The sequence below is a fragment of the Trichosurus vulpecula genome, chromosome 4 (genome assembly GCF_011100635.1).
Source record: "Trichosurus vulpecula isolate mTriVul1 chromosome 4, mTriVul1.pri, whole genome shotgun sequence".
NCBI classification, from domain to species: domain Eukaryota; kingdom Metazoa; phylum Chordata; class Mammalia; order Diprotodontia; family Phalangeridae; genus Trichosurus; species Trichosurus vulpecula.
In genome coordinates, this window is record NC_050576.1 from 374,361,397 (window position 1) to 374,367,526 (window position 6,130).

The following is a 6,130-nucleotide window of genomic DNA, read 5'->3' on the forward strand; positions in this document are numbered from 1 at the left end:
AACCTCTCTCAACCTCAGTTTTCTCTTCTATAAAAGATGGATAATAATAGTACCTACCTCTTATGGTTGTTGTGAACATAAAATGAATTAACATGTAAAGTGATTTGTGAAACTTAAATCACTATTTAAATGTTAGTTATCATTATTATTATTTTAAAATGATTTTGGATGGGGCTGCCTTGAAATTAGTGTTTGGAAAATGAGCTTATTAAACAAACAAAAATCTGTTTTTACCTCTATCTCAAATTAAAGGTCTTCGTAACAGTTTCCGTTAATAATGAACCCTAAAGGGGAGCAAAATGTTTCTCCCAGAAGGCTTTAAGACAAAGCGACCATCTGTTCTATAAGCTTAGCCTGTTGTTTCTATCTTTCCAAGTCATTTTTTTTTAAAAAATAGTGGATAAATTTCTCAAAACAAAGCATGACAGAACAAAGCTTGCTGCATCTTTTCTAAGGTAAGGTTGGAAAAAATAATGAAGTAATTATTAGACGTTACAAGGCTTTCCCCACCATATAGAGGCAAGTCCACATCTTTCAAAGCCAAGCATTTTCCAACACTAAATACTCTCCACTAAAGTCCTACTTTGATGACTAATTGTGGGGTCACCTAAGCCTCAGTTCTCAAAGGCTATTCCAGTGGAATACAGACTCTGGCAGGCCCTACAAAGCTAGACAAAAAGGTAACCATCCTAGTACTCAACAATCATATCTTATTACGGGGCTATAATAGGAACACAACCTACCTACATATAAAAAGACTCATCGCCAAAAGTTTATCCATCAGGTAATGAATTCTGCTGATCAACACAATTCACAAAGCCCATCTTATAACTGGTTATATAATATGTGTTTGTGAAAGGAGTACCCATACCAATGAAATCCTTCTCCCTTGAAGTAATGAAGAAATGATATTCTTATACAAAATAGATGACTTGAAGCTACGGGGAGCATGTAAAACAGAGCAGGGTATTAACAGAACTAGCTATATCCTAATTCGATGCCTTAAAACCTTAGACATCATGACAAAAAAGGGTTTATGTAAGGTATGTAAGCCTGGCTCATCATCAGAAAAACTATCACATAATGCCACATATAAACAAAACCACTTTAAAATCTTTTACAGTTATATTAATAGCATTTACTCGTAACAAAGATCACAAATACATACACACATATATACATACATACACATGCTCCCCCATACCTTAGCCCTCTTTTTGAAGGAAACCTGGACAAAATATCTTAGAAAAAAATAGAGATTTTGAACATAAAAAAGTGTAACCACTGAATGATTTCTTCCTTAAATATCTGTTTGTTACCAAGTAGATATGGTCGGACTGTGTTCAAATCATCATTTACTTGGGTAAATAAGTAAAAACAGAAGAAGTAGAGATAAAATGAGAAAAAATTATGTCTCTATCTATCTATCGATATCAACCTATATGTACATATGGACACATATATATTATATAAATGTATGTATATATGAAAATTCCATTCTCTCAGAGAGTTCACATTTTATCACAAAGCCTTCTAACTGGTCAAGCCCACGAGTTCCCTTTTCCTGCTCATGAATGGTTTTTTTCCCCCTTTGGTCACCCTTAGCATTGAAAGAAGATCTTCCATGATTGGCCTAGCTAAATTATCCTTTTAGCTTCCTAAGAGCTTTATTGATATCCTATTGATATCCCATTCTCCCTGGCTGTGGATCCTAGAAAGATCTTCATTATCCATTTCTTGAATCCAGAGGCGGTGGGGTTCCTAATCTTCATGTGACTGACTGCCAGCAATGACTCACAGAGAAGTATGGTGAAGCTGGAAGATTTATAAATTTCCTAAATGATTTCTGATACCAGAAAGTAATGACTTAGTAGGGGTTTTTTTTATTTTATCTATCTATACGCTGTTTCCCCTTAAAGAATATAAGGTCTTTGAGGACAGGAACTGTTTGTGTCCCAATACATAGCACATAGTAGGAGTTTAATAAATGCTTAGCAATTGTAAGTTGAATTTAGAGTCAGTATAACTTGTACTATTCTGTAGATAGTGAGTATAAGATACGAAAGCACCAATTTCACACATTTTCCCTCTGATCTTACCCAAAGCAAAGATCTTATTTTGATGCTCAAAAGTTGCTGTATTTCTTTCTCTCATTCTCGAAGGGGACCAATGGCATCAGGAGGGTGATATCATGACTTGCATGACTGACAACTAGAACACTGACTATAGTGAGGAAGGCAAGTGAAGATTCATGGATAAACAGAAATATAGCAACATATGAATGTTAAAAGAAGTTGATATTTTCTGGAAGTTTTGAAAAAGATCTGTTCAGGTTAATAAGCATTTATAAAGTGTCTTCTCTGTATATGGTATTGTTCTAGGTATTAGATGGGGGTGGGGTGGGGTGGGGAGGGTGCTGGGGCAACAAGGAAACCACCCCATCCCTCACTGAGTTCACACTTTACTAGGAGGATACAAGATGTATACAAATACATTTTTTTTAAAGCATACAGAGCCATTTTAGAGGAATGTGGGAAAGCAATAACAACAGGGGAGATGAGGAAGGCCCTCATATGGGAAGTGAGAATTGAATTGATGTTAGAAGAGAGACAGGAAGAGGCAAAGATGAAGAGATGAAGAATTGGAGACACGGAAGTGAGAAACTGAGTGAAATTGTGAAGGACTTTAAATAACAAATAGATGAGTTTGTATTTGATCTAGTGGTAATGGTGAACTCTGCACCCAGGGTGTCAGCTGGGCTGAACCAGCCTCAAACCTGTGGGTGGCTGGAGCCAAACAGAGCAGGCTAGAGACAGAAGAGTCAGGAATCAAACAGAAGTTTAATTTTAAAGTGAGGGAAAAGGCTTGCAAGCGAACACACATGTACCAGGGTCCCAGCCCTAATCGGGGACCCGAGGCAGTGTGGGGAGATCTCAATACTTTGCAGTGAGCTGTAGCCCTGACAATGAAGCGTATAACACCTAGTGCCCCTAATATCTTGAAGGAGGCATCGACAGTCATCCTGACCCATGTCTTGTCACTAGACTCTGAATGACTCCAGAGGAGGGTGAGGCTGCTGACTTTGCACAGCCCTGTCTTACTTAAATCCAATTCACTTGCAAGTCATGACATCACCCTCCTGATGTCATTGGTCCTCTTCAAGAATGAAAGACAGAACTACTGAAACTTTTGAGCAACAAAATAAGATCTCTGCTTTGGGTAAGATCAGAGGGAAAATGTATGAAACTGGTGCTCTTATCTTATATTCACCATCTAGAGAACAGTACAAGTTATACTGACTCTAAATTCAATTTTTAATCACCAAGCATTTATTAAACTCCTACTACGTGCTAGGTGTTGGGACACAAACAGTTCCTGTTCTCAAAGACCTCACATTCTGTAAGGGGAAATAGCATGTAGATAGATAAAAAAAAAAAACAAAAACCCAAAGCCTATACAAAGTGATTCATGAGGTAGGTGAGGGCGCTAGCAATTAGGAGGTGGGGCTCAACATAGACTTCCTGTAGAATGTGACACGTGAACTGAGTTCTGATAGGAATTAAAGATTCCAAGAAGAGAAAGTGAAGAGGGAATATATTTCAGGCAAGCTTGTGCAAAATCACAGAGATGAAAGATGGGACGTATGGGGAACTGTAAGCCAGCCAGCTAGGCTGTGCGAAGCATAATGCTCGATAAGCCTGAGATCAGTGCTATTCTATACTGTAACAAGAGGCAAAACCAGGACCAGTAAAGTTATAAAGAAATAAATTCAAGTCTCCAGTCATGTACTAGATGACCCCCTAAGGTAGTAGTAAACTGTTAACCAAATTACTCAAGCCAAGAGACTAAGGCCAAGCAAGGTCGAGTGCCTTACCCAAGGTCACACAGGTAATGTGTATTGCCTACTCCCTCTGTTTTACTGAACCAGCTCTCAATTTGATTTCCTTCAACTCCTATCTGTTAGAAGGCAGCCCAGAATAGTGAAAATGGTGCTGCACATGGAGCCAGAAGAGAGCTGAGTTCGAATGCTGATTTTGGCATTTTTTTGAGCTGTATAACTATACTTAACCTTTTTGAGGTCCATCTGTACACACTGCCAACTTCAAGAGGTTATGAGGAAAGTGCTCTGTAAAATACTATAAAATATAAAGGCTCATTATCCATTCCTGGCTCCAATTCCATGCCTACTTTATCGGAACCACACTGGTTTGTGAACATCTAGGGACATCACTCCTTTCACCTTTTCCAATATTCAACTTGTAAATGTCCTCTGTCTGCTTTCTTCATTTCTGCTCCTAAGACGCTGACCACTGCTGGATAATGTAAGGAAAATATATTGACTGAATGTACCATGAATGACTTCCCACTTGACCAACGCAATGTTATTTTCTCAGTCTTCTAATCCTCTTTGACCCCTCTGCTTTTGACACTGTTGATCATGCCCTCAAAATTTTCTCTCCTTCTTTAGCTCCTGTGACACTTTATTCTCTTCATTCTGGACAATCTTCTTCTTCTTTCAGTGATCCCTTGTCCCTCTCTCATTTCACAGCTATACCCATAGTCCAAAGTTCTATCTGTCCCCACCTATCCTCTGACTTAGCTTTCCTTCCTTCGCTAGCTCAGCTACTCATGTACACGTGAATTGCTCTATTCCCTTTGTGCTGATGACTTCCAAATCAATACCTCTAGTCACAAGCTCTCTCCCAAGTTTCAGGCTCACATTTCCAAATGAACTACCTGTCCTTCAGATTCAACATGTCCAAAAGGAAACTTATCATCTTAGAAGCTGATGCTTCTGACTGTTCTATTTCTATCAGTTCTACTACCACTGTCTCGGTGACCCAGGGTGAAACCATAAGCCTTATTTTGAATCTTACCTCTGCCTCGTTATTCACATCCAGTCAAATAAAATTACATATCTGCTATGTGCCAAGCACTGTGTTAAACACTGAGGATACAAAGAAAAGATAAAAATAAACAAAAAAACCCAATAATAACAACAAAAGTCCCTGCTCTCAAGGAGCTTATAGTCTGATGGAGGAAACAACTGCAACATGCAAACAACCATGTACAAACAAGATATATACAAGATAAATTGGAGATAATAACAGAGGGAAGGCATTATCCTTCAGGGCGATATAGAAAGGCTTCCAAATCAATAATATTAAGTATTTTACACAGTGCTTGGCACATAGACAGCATTTAATAAAGGTATGTTTCATTCCCTTCTCTTATTTCCTTGTAGATGGTAGCATTTTAAATGAGACTTGAAGACAGCCAGGGAGATCAGGAGGAAGGGAGGAGAAGAGAGAGCACGGCAGACAGCCAGTAGAAATGCACAAAGTCAGAAGATGGATTGTCATGTGTGAAAAAGGGCAAGGAGGCCAATATCCCAGGATGGCAGAGTAGATGGGGGAGAGTAAAGTATAAGAAGTTTGGAAAAGTAAGAAGCAGCCGGATTATGAAAGGTTTTGCACGCTAACCAGGAAGTTATATTTGACTGTATGGAGCTAATAGGAATCCACTATAGTTTACTGAGGCAGCTGGATGTTGCAGTGAATAGAGCACCCAGCCTGGAGTCAGGAAGACTCACCTTCCTAAGCTCAAACCTGACCTCAGACACTTATTAGCTGTGTGACCCTGGGCTAGTCACTTAACCCTGTTTACCTCAATTTCCTTATCTGTAAAATGAGCTGGAGAAGGAAATGGCAAACCACTCTAGCATCTTTGCTAAGAAAACCCCAAATGTGGCCGTGAAGGGTCAGACATGACTAAAACACCTGAATGAAAACAGCAACAGGAGTTTATTGAATCAGGGGATGGGTGACATGGTCATACCTAGTTTTAGGAAGATCACTTTGATTAGCTGAAGGTAAGATTGTACTGGAGTGGGGAGAGACTTGAAGTACCTAGATCAAATCAGTAGGCTACTGTAACATTCCAGTGTAATGGCAAACAGGGTGGGATATTTTGCTTTTTTCTTGTTTTGGAGTGCTTCTCAACACTAAGGCAATCAAGTGCCTTTGAGTCTTCCCTTTGTTTCAATCAAAAATCTTTGATTAAATCAGGAGTCTTTGATGACCTGCTTAGGTCACAGGAAGGCCAAGGTCACATGGGTTTGAGTCACATG